This window comes from Puma concolor, chromosome A1 (genome assembly GCF_028749965.1).
Source record: "Puma concolor isolate L17-30 chromosome A1, mPumCon1.1.hap2, whole genome shotgun sequence".
NCBI lineage: Eukaryota > Metazoa > Chordata > Mammalia > Carnivora > Felidae > Puma > Puma concolor.
In genome coordinates, this window is record NC_141667.1 from 10,363,589 (window position 1) to 10,375,914 (window position 12,326).

Consider the following 12,326-nt stretch of genomic DNA (forward strand, 5'->3'; position numbering starts at 1 on the left):
TTAAAAATTGCCATCCCAGGGCTTTTTCATATGCTACCAAATTTGCAAATTACTAGATGTGTTTGAACATAAATTGAATAGAGAAAAAATTACCTACTACTGCCAAGAGAAACATTTTTTTGACCTTTAAAGGTCTCATTCACGGGAAATTGGTGAATCTTTGTCTGGCTGGACTACAGGTAGGAAGTGACCTATTTCATGTCAAGGAGGTTTTGAATGACATATGATTTACTCTAGCATGGAGCACTGATTGGGACAGAGAGAATACCGCTATCAGAGAGAATACCAACTCACATTAGAAAGACCAAGAACTGCAGAGTCATTAATAAGGTCAAATTTTTCTGTTATACTGGAAGGTTCTCAGGATAATTGAATATTTTTTATAATATGTTCTACCTGTCTACATAGATCACAGCAAAAGTTCATTGGCAGAGACTTGAATGAGCTATTACGGTCCTAAAATGGCTAAATAAATGCAGTGCAAACTAAATGGCATACTTTATTTTTATTTTTGGAGAAATACTTATGGAAAGACCCAGTCTGTCCTTTATGCTTGCTCATTGTAAAGCTCTGTAGAGTAAAAATAAACTTTTAGAGGGCAATCTATGTGATCTTGTGCTTGTAATTTTCCGGAATTGAAGGGAGAAGATATTTCACTGAAACCTTTCTCAGGATAAGCACCCATCATGCATCATGCATCTTAATTCCTGCCATTAGTATCAGACATCATAACTCATTCAGCAAGCATTTACGGGATTCTCAACATATTTGAAAACCTACTTACACCACTGAGAATATGCCAGGGACAAAAATAGACAAAGTCCCTTATATCTCAGACATGTTTTAGAGGGAAAGACAGAAAATAAATACTGAGTTATTTCTCAAATAAATACCCAGTAGCCCCCCTTAACCATGGGAGATATATTCCAAGACCAGTGGATGTCTGAAACTGCAGATACGCTAAACCCTATATACATATATATATATATATATATATATATATATATATATATATATAGTTTTGTTTCCTATGCATAATTCCCTACAATAAAGTTTAATTCATAAATTAGGCAAAGTAAGAGTGTAACAATAAACTAAGAATATAATAGAACAATTACAATGATATATTGTAATAAAATACTTGTATGACATCTCTGTCTCTCTCCTCTCAAATTACTGTACTGTTCTCACTCTTCCTCAGATGATATAATGCCTATGTGTTGAGATGAAGCTAAGTGAATGATGTAGGCGCTGTGACGTTGTGTTGGGCTACCATTCACGCGTTGACAATACATCAGAAGGGGGATCGTCTGCTCCCAGACTGTGATTGGCCGCTGAAACTATGGGCAGAGGAACTACAGGTAAGGTGGCACAGCTGTGTTGTACAATTTTAGATGTTTCAAGGTCCTACCTGAGAAAATGTAACATGATGGTAATTGAGTATAAAGTGGTGGAGCAGGAAGATGTTGGTACGTGCGGTGAGGATGGGAGGAAGACAGATGTCTGCAGAAAGAGGCAACAGTCAGCAAAAATCTGAAGTCAGGGGAGGTTCCATGTGGATACTCCAGGCAGATGAAGCTGCATGTTCAAGGTACTGAGGCAAAGGATATACTTGGTGAGTCTGAGGAGTAGTAAGAAAACTAGGATCCTAGATAATCCCATGCATTATACTAAATAAAAGAATGAAGATGAGAATGGTTTGTAAAAGTAAGTAGAATGGGAGGCTTTTCAAAGATCAGGAAATGTACAAACAAAGGTTCCGTGATGCAAAGTTTGTCCAGGGTCTCTTAGAACTTTTACAGCAAACACATGACCTGGGCTCTATAGAGTTAGTACTGCAGAGTTGTTGAAGGCTTTTGAGAATGGAAGTCACATGGAGAAATGGGTATTTAAGGAAGGGTCTCTTTGCAGTGCTATAAAGTGTAAACTGAAATGCAGAGCAAATAAAGAATGAAGAATTAGTAATTAATGGAGTATTTGCATATGATAAAGACAAGGCCTGGAAATGGAGGTAAGAATAATAGGCATTATAAATGAAACTATAAAAGTACATGGTAAGTGATTCAAATTGTGGGAAGGAAGAAGTAATCAAGATTTTGGGAGTCAATAATTCATGGTACAATGGTACAGGGGAGGCAGAAGATGAAGTTAGTATCACATAACTGATTTAGAGGTAGGTTGACCTTGAGGTGTGGCTTGCATATTTAAATTAATATATTATCAGATACTGATAATTCCAGTGGTCAAGACTACAAAATTGTTAGACTGTCATGCTCTTGGGTCTATTTGTTGAAGTCGTGAAAGTAGTGGTCTAAAAAATGAGCGTCTGAATTCATAGTTTCAGAATGTAAAGGATGGTATGTTGGCTAAATTTCAACTTTAGGAAATGGGATATTAGTTTTATTTTTTTTTAAATTTTTTTTTCCAACGTTTATTTATTTTTGGGACAGAGAGAGAGCATGAACGGGGGAGGGGCAGAGAGAGAGGGAGACACAGAATCGGAAACAGGCTCCAGGCTCTGAGCCATCAGCCCAGAGCCTGACGCGGGGCTCGAACTCATGGACCGCGAGATCGTGACCTGGCTGAAGTCGGACGCCCAACCGACTGCGCCACCCAGGCGCCCGGGGATATTAGTTTTAAATATTGGATTATTTAAAATATTTAAAATGTTTAGATAATTTTAATACATGTAAATGTATTCATATATGTAGATGTAATACCTAAGTCTGTTCTAATTTACTTCAATTGTGAGAATGAAACCAGGAAGGACTCTTATATTTCAAAACAAATTATTTAAAATCAGAAAATGATTTTTGTTTCTTGCGCATCATTTTCAAAATATATTTGTTTCTTAAAATTATGTTTAAATAAATCTATTTCATGTTAATAATGAAAAGATGACTAATACATTATATTTATATTTTATTAACTAAATAATGATATTAATAATAATTTTTATCATAAAATAACTAATATCAGGGTGCCCGCTAAATGCCAGGCACTTTTCAAGACAAGTTACCTGTATTAAATCATTTAAATATCACAACACTCCAATAAATATGGACTACATTTTTAATGGTTTCCAGATGAGGCAACAGAGATGTGTGAAAGGTTAGTAACACTCAAGGTCATGCAATTAGCAACTGACAGAGTCAGGTGCAGAGACGTCTTATCATTAAAAAAAAAAGAGAGAAAAAAAAAAAAAGAGGGTAGGGATCATTCCTATTCAGTAATATATTACCATCTATGTGAAAAATACATTTCACTTGATGAGACAACCTGATGAAAAGAGGTTTTAGAAACATTTATTTTGGATGGATCTCATGAGTGTAGAGGTGGTGAAACTTAGCTCTTGAGTTAAAGTCATTCAAGTGCATGGCAATTAACTTTTGGACAAAGTAAGTCACTTGTTTTACTATGAGAAGCTAAATTCTCTTGTTTTTTACATAATTTTATCTAGTACCCTTCAAAACAAGGTTTTATTTTACCCTAAAAATAGAGCTATATTTTGCCTGGTGTTCATTGTCTAGAAAGGAAACTATTAAACTAATGATCAGAATTAATTCCATTTCAAAAGTAGATCGTTAATATCAGGCAACAAAATCTTAATTGGAAATGCCTTCTTAAAGTATGAAATTTGTTGTGTAATCTAACTCCCGATAACAGTGATGGAAGGCACATGAAGTAATATCCCTTGGGAATCCAGAAAATTTACAGCTGACAATGTAAAGTATCTCTCTGAGCTACAGGCCCTATAATAATTTCTTCACTTATAGAAGAATATGTTTAATTTGCATCACTGCAACTCAAATATCACTATTTTTCTGTAATTAAAATGTGGCCTGTATAGTACATCTATGTGAATAAAGACATCAGAATATATTACTGAGGCTTTTCTTAGCAACCGCAGACGAAATTCCTTTTTTTTCCTGAATATTTTGTAATTTACAAAAGATAACAAAGTCGTACTCAGAAAGAAAACAAGTCTTCCAAACACAATAATTTTAGAAATGTGTAAGGAAAATCAGTGGTTTGCCATGATAGCAATTTCAGCTTGACAAATTAGTAGTGATTTCCTTATTGTTAATCTTAACACTATTCTTCTTTTTAGAAACGTTACATATTTTATCATATACTTCGTAAAATTACACAAGGACATTTTTGTATTTATGAATGCATGTGTTTAAATACAATTTCTAGGGGCGCCTGGGTGGCGCAGTCGGTTAAGCGTCCGACTTCGGCCAGGTCACAATCTCACGGTCCGTGAGTTCGAGCCCCGCGTCAGGCTCTGGGCTGATGGCTCGGAGCCTGGAGCCTGTTTCCGATTCTGTGTCTCCCTCTCTCTCTGCCCCTCCCCCGTTCATGCTCTGTCTCTCTCTGTCCCAAAAATAAATAAACGTTGAAAAAAAAAATTAAAAAAATAAAAAAATAAAAAAAATAAATACAATTTCTACAAATACACGAGAGAATCTGCCCTCTACATGTAATACATATTTAATCTACAAACCAGATTTAAATTCTGCTATGTTTTTAAGTTTCACAATCGTTCTTTACATTTTCATTTCCTTTTCAGCTACACAAAGTCTCTTTTTGTTCAGTTTTTAAACTTCCTCATGGAGGAAGTTTTCTTTTGGCAACTTCAGGATAGGATTACTGATTTGGGGTAAGATTACCAACGTTTATTTGTTTGTCTTTATAGTTACCATTTTAGACCATTGTCTTTCTGTTGCTCTCTCTGTCTTCAGAAAGTGCTTGAATTTTCCTTGGTCACTAGTCTTTTCTTCATAGTTCCGATATTTGTTGTTTCATTACTTACTCCCATTACCTCAGATTGGGTTATTTCCAACAGATTAGTTAGAAGAGGCTCATTCACCCTCTCTTCTGCTTGGGTTTTATCCACATCCTACCTATTCTCAGATCTGTATCTGAAAGGCAGGTTGAGTTTTACAAACCTGAGGAATGCCTGCATTGTTTGTCTGATTTCCATCTACTGTAGATATGCAGATCTGAAAACAGTTTATTCCCTCCCTATCTCATCTGCCTTCCTGACATTTCCAAAATTCATCAACAGAAGAAACTGTGTTCTTTGGGGGTAAGTCTCTAGTAACACGTTTCTTCCCTCTCTGTTCCTGATACAAAGTTTTAATTTACGGGCATTACATTTCCAAACTTCAGTGGAAATATGCCAATGATTTGTCGCTGTGGTACATGAAATAATGCCTTCCCAACCTGTGGATGTGTGCATCCTAATTCCCAGAACCTGAAAATATGTTTCCTTACATGGTTTAGGGAATTTAGCAGATGTGATTAAGTATATGGACCTTAAGAAGGTGAGATTATTCTGGATTATCTATGTGGACTCATGTAATCACGTAATTCCTTAAGCGCAGAAAATGTTTTTTGGCTAGTTCAGAGGACTATGGCACACGAAGACACAAATTGTCTTTGCTGGCATTGAAGACGGAGGAAGAGGCCCTCGAGGCAAGAAATACAGCAAATCATAGAAGCTGGATACAGTCCTCAGCTGACAGCCAAGAATGACACGGGAACCCAGTGCTATAGCCCCACAGAAATAAATTCTACCAACAATCCAAAGAAACAGGAAATTGGTCCTGTTTTTAAGCTTCCAGGAAAGAAACAGTGACTTAAAATCTTGATTTTAGTTTAGTGAGTTTCTTACCAGACATCAGATTTAAAGAATTCTAAGAATAAGTTTGTATTGTTTGATTTTGGGTTTGTTATAGCAAAAATAGAAAACGAATATAGTATCCTCAACCTTCCTGTCTCCCCCTCTTACCTTCTTTTAATTTTTTTCTTGGGAGTAAAATACAGAGAAACAGAATATGAATACAGAGAAACAGAAAGGGAGACAGACAGTGACACAGTATAGTACCTCATAAGAAACATACACATATGTATGTGAGATAAATAAAGCTAATTTATCTGATAAGTATAAACTTTGAACAACCAAGGGCCAAGGGAAATGAATGTACTGGCTGGTCAGCACAGAATGGAGGTCATCCTACCAGTCTTGTGTCTTAGGAAAAAACTCCCATATTGTATATGTTGTCCAGGGAAATACATTTGTAAAAGACAGTGTTGGGATTTACTTTGTAGTCAAAACCCAGAGTTTAAACAAGACACTAGATATTACTGCATTTCTCTTTGTATCTAAGAAAGAGACACTCAGTCTTTCAAGGATATGATATGAATTAATTTGGTATGGAATTGGTAAGATTAAAAATTACATACTGAGCTTAAATTCAAAGCAAAGAATAATTGGTTATACATCATTTTCAATGAGATAATATGAAACAATTTCTCTCTTTTAATATTTATTAACCAATGCAAAGGTTTTGCAATTAAGCATTGCTTGAACAGTTTTAACATTTGTGTCCACCCAATACCTAAATATTCTCTTATTAATAATTCCCTTATTTTACATATTTTTAATTTGCGTTTAATTTTCTTTAATTTACAAGATGTCGTTAGTGGGGATGGTGGAGTAGGAAACTCCAAAAATCTATTCCTCCATAAATGCTATGAAAACATGGCAAAAATTGTCAAAATTGAATTTTTCAGAACTCTTGAAATTAACCAAATGTTTGCAACAATAGAAAGTGTTTATTCAATAAAAACAATTGGCTCTTGTTAAAAACAGTGAACTTTGTATATTTTAACTCGTTCCATTGCCTTTCCCCTCTCCACAAATCCGGAGTAACTTTAAAAACCAATAGTTCCACAATCATGGGAACAAACAGTAGCTTAGCGGTCTCTGGAGGAGGTAGAAGGAGTCTGGACCTCACCAAAAGTATTATTTTTTTTTTTTAAATTTTTTTTCAACGTTTTATTTATTTTTGGGACAGAGAGAGACAGAGCATGAACGGGGGAGGGGCAGAGAGAGAGGGAGACACAGAATCGGAAACAGGCTCCAGGCTCTGAGCCATCAGCCCAGAGCCCGACGCGGGGCTCGAACTCCCGGACCGTGAGATCGTGACCTGGCTGAAGTCGGACGCCCAACCGACTGCGCCACCCAGGCGCCCCCAAAAGTATTATTTTAAGAGAACTGTGATTATTTGACTTTTCTGGCAGTTGCCTGGAAGTACCCACTGACAAGGCTTATCTTTTTTTATACCGAATCAGAGTTTACTCAGGCAAAATTGCCTTTCCTGCCTGTCTGATCATTGAAGGTGCGACCCAACATGCACACAGAATTATTTAGCAAAATCCGGGAGAATATCAGTTCCAGTCTTTGAAAGAAACCTCAGTACAATTATATGTTGACCAATAAGCTGAGAAGACTTTAGTTTCCACATGCGAAAATACAAAACAACAAAACAGACAAACAAAACATAGTCTTTATAGAGTTAGTTCAGCAAAGTTCTATTGATGAAAGTGGCCAGTTTTCAACCTAAACTTATGAACTATGCAATGCAGCATGAATGTGTGTATCACATTCAAGCAAAACAAAACCAAGTAAATAGAAACTGTCCATCAAGGAGTACAGATGTTGGACTTCCCAAAAAAAAAAAAAAAAAAGCCTTAAAATTGGGTGTCTTAAATATGTTAAAAGAAATGACGGAAACCATACGTGTTAGTTTCCTTGAGGTGCCATAACAAAATACACTCTCTGGCTTGCATGGACAGCAACATACCTTCATTTTCTCACAGTTCTGGGGGCTGAGTATCCAAGATCAAAGTGCCAAGAGGGTTTGTTTTGGATGACACATTTCCTCTCAGCTTGAAGACAGCACCTGCTCAGTGTGTCTTCACATGGCCTTTCTCTGTGGAGAGAGAGGGTTGGGGGCTCTGGTGTCTCTCACTTTTTTTTTTTACAAGGATATCAATCCTATCACTTTGGAGCCCTTATGATGCCATTTGACTTTAACTACCTCCTTGAGAGTCCTATGTCCAAATAAAATTACATTGGGAGTTACAATTCAAACATATAAATTTTGAGGTTAAAAAAAATTTAATGTATAATATTATGCTAAACAAACTAAAGGAAACTATGAGAATAATGTCGCATTGAATAGAGAATATTCATAAAGTTATAAAAATTATGAGACCCAAATAAAAATTCAAGACTTGAAAATTATAGTGACTGATGAAAACCTCACTGGAATGGATATCATGGGAGATTTAAGCTGGCAAGAGAAAACTGAGGTTATCTAATTTTAAGAGCAGAAAAAAAAAGAAGAAAAATAAACAAAACCTTAGAGACTTCTAGAAAACCATAAAGCACACCAACATACACATAATGGGAGTCCCAGGAAGTGGGGAGAGAGATTTAGTATTATAAAAAACAGTGGCCTAAATTTTTCAAATTTGATGATCAGCATTAATCTACACTGCCAAGAATTTCAATGCCAATTTTGATAAACTCAAATTTCACATCAAAATCAACCTGTTGAAAGATAAAGGAAAAGAGATTTAAAAAAACCAGAGAGATGATTTATTACATTTGTTATGAATTGAATTGTGTACACCCAAACAGAATTTATGAATTCTGTTGAAGTTCTAACTCCTGCTATGGCTGACTTTGGAGATAAATCCTTTAAGAAGGTAATTCAAGTTAAATGAGGTCATAAGGGTAGAAATCTAATATAATAGGACTGATGTCATTGTAAGCAGAGGAAGAGACCGGAATGCATAAGCACAAAAGAAAGGCCAGGTGAGAACTCAGTGAGAGACCTCTATATGAAAGCCAGGGAGAAGGACTTCAGGAGAAATCAATCCTGCTTATACTTTGATCTTGAACTTGAGCTTCCAGAATTATGAAAAAAATAAATTTCTGTTCTTTAAGCCACACAGTCTGTGGTGTTTTGCTGTGGTAGCCCTAGTAAACTAATAGGACATAGATTTCTCAATATAACAAACAGCTGAGTTTTCATCAGAAACCATAGATGTCAGAAATCAGTGGAGATACCTCAACAGAGAAGGTATAAAGGTGGTAAATAAGTATATGAAAACATGCTCAATACCCCTGGCCATTGGGGAACAGCAAATTAAATATGAGGTAACATTATATTCTGTTAGAATGGCTAATTAAAAACAAATCTGACAATATCAAATGCTGGTGAGGATGTAGAGAAGGAAGAGCTTTTTTTATTTGTTTTCAACGTTTATTTATTTTTGGGACAGAGAGAGACAGAGCATGAACGGGGGAGGGGCAGAGAGAGAGGGAGACACAGAATCGGAAACAGGCTCCAGGCTCTGAGCCATCAGCCCAGAGCCCGACGCGGGGCTCGAACTCCCGGACCGCGAGATCGTGACCTGGCTGAAGTCGGACGCTTAACCGACTGCGCCACCCAGGCGCCCCAGGAAGAGCTTTTTTTTAAATGCTGGTTAAATGAAAAATGTTAGAGCAAATTTGGAAAGCGGTTTGACAGTTTCTTATGCAGGTAAACATAGGTTTACCATATGTGATCCAGCAATCACAATCCTAGATATTGATCCTACCCATTGGGAAACTTATGCTCACATAAAAATCTGCATGCAAATGTTAATAAAAACTTTATTCATAATTTCCAGAAGCTAGAAGCAATTACACTATCCTTCATAAATGGAAAGAAAAATATGTGGTGGTAAATCCATACAGTGGTATGCTATTGAACAATAAAAAGAATGAGCTCTCAAGCCATGGAAAAACATGTATGAATCTTACATTCTTATGGCTACATAATGAAGGCCAAGTTGAAAAGCCATATACAGTTTGAATCTCTTAGTTGACCTTGTTCAAAAGGTAAAACTACAGTGATTATAAAATAGTTCAGTGGTTGTCAAGAGGTTGGGTGTTATGGGAAGAGTGTTAACCAAATGAAGGATAGGAACATTTTGTGGTTTTAAAACAATTCTGTGTGATAATTTATTGGTAGTTACAAACCCCTGACTATATATTTGACACAGACATTTACAACACAAAATGTTCGTATATAAGTATACACTTATATATTTAATATATTTAAATATATATTTATATTTAAATATATTTTAAAATATGTTATATTTGTAGAAGGTTAGGGATTATAGGATGCAATGCAGAATGTATTCTTTAAATAAACAATAAAGTAAAGAAATAGCAAGTAATGAGATGATGGGTGTCAACTTTCTCACTGCTGGATTGGGAAGTTATAGATCAACAAGAAAAAAAAGGCTAGGATGGGCATCTGGGTGCCTCAGTCAGTTGAGTGTCTGACTCTTGATTTTGGCTCAGTTGATGATCCCAGGGTCATGGGATCAAGCCTTATTTTGGACTTCATGCTGAGCATGGAGCATGTTTGGGATTCTCTCTCTCTCTCTCTCTCTCTCTCTCTCTGTCTCATTCTGCCCCTCTCCCACTGTGTTCTCTTTTTCTCTTAAAAATTTTAAATAAAAAAAGGTTAGGATACAATTACTAAGTAAGGATTATAGATAGAGACATAAGTATATAAACCATTGTTTACCTTAATATTGACACATATGGGGGCATATAGAAATAATTGTAGATATGTGCATATACACAGGTCACTATACCTATGTGTGCCCTTGCTCTGTCAACTGAGAGGACCTATAAGCACCAATAATACTTCAGTAGCAACAAGCACATCTAGTTCCTAAACCTTGATTCTAATACTATTCTCCAATAAGAAGAGCATAGACTCTTAGTAAAATGGTGGATACTAGGATTGAACAGGAAACATAGAAGATAGAGCCTTGAAGTATTTTTGATTATCAAAAAGTAAACATACACACTCCACTATGTCAATGAGAGCCAACGGAAAGTATTTCCAATGGTCCAATGGTCCAAAGTGGAATAATTTGAATAACAAAGATGTATTAGATTATAGACCAAAGTATAAAAATATCTATAACTTCACACTGATATAAATACATGATTAAAGATATAAATAAGACAAAGAAAATGGACAAATCTTAAGTGCAGAATAATACCGAATATGTAGGTTGTCTGTAGCTAGCATAGAGATTTTATAATTCTGCTCAGCTCCTTCATTGTGGACTGTGCATAGTGACTTCCTTTTAAACAGTATAGAAACGTGGAAAAAGAAAAATCTTGCAGTCTAGAAACAATAGCCTGGCAAATACTATTACACTACCACAGACAGTTGATGATTGTTTGTACCCTTGAGATGATGTGATGAGAATGACATTTTACCTCTTTCTTCTCAAAACCCCATAACATTGTTTAATCATGAGGAAAAATATCAGAGACATATCACCATGGGAGGCAGTCCCAAAATACCTGATTATTACCCTCACAACTGTCAAGGTCACAAACAATAAGAAAATTCTGGGATACTATCATAGCCAAGAGAAGGCTATGAACTATAGAAGGCTACCTCAAGAATACTGACTGTAGTGTGGTATCCCGAATGAAATGCTAGAAGAGAAAAAGGGCATTTAGTACAAACTAAGGAAATATGAAAGAAGTATAGATTTTAGTTAAAAAATAATGTATCAATATTGGCTCAATTTGACAAATACACAATTCTAATTTAAAATATTATCAAGGAAAACTGGATATATTGCATAAAGGAATTCTTGGTACTATTTTCAATTTTTCTGTGAATTTAAGCTATTATTTTGAAGAGTTTATTAAAAAAAAAACTCTTTTGTAGGCTGGACTTTTCCAGCCACCAAAAAAATAAACATCTTTCATGTTGTGGCAATAGATCAGCTATCTAAATCAAGTACTGGTACTTAAGTGAGTTTCTCTCTTTGATGAGTTACGCATTAATATCTTAGGAGGATACTGTTAGTAAGCCTTTTAAACAGACAGTCCACACCATTTTTATTGTTATCTTCAAGCAAAAATAAACAATACGGGGGAAAATTTAGCATCGCTTCAAAAATTTTATTCTGCCTTTTTTCACCCTCATTTTTAATAGTGACATATTTGCAGTTTTCCAAATATTCCATTTATCACGTTACTCTTTTTTATTCTAAATGTTAGTTATTTTTATTAGGTCTTTTATTCCTGGTTTTGCATATTTACTTCAAGAACCATTAAGTATGGATGCTGTATGGTCATTTTTAACTTGAGGCAATATCCAAAGGTACATTCTAGTGCCATGATGAAGTATAATGTATACAACATGTGAAACAGAAACCTAGGTAACGAAAACTAGTATTTCAAGACTCTAACAGCACAAGTTATACGGATACACTGTTTTTGCTTGATATCAACCTCTTGCTTTCAGCCATTGTACACAGGGACATTCCAAAACTTAAAATTGCTAGGAATTCTTTATTTTTGGAGAAAGACGGTACTGTACTAGAATAAAGAATACCATTTACTGAGGGCATTTTAAACTAGAATTCAGATG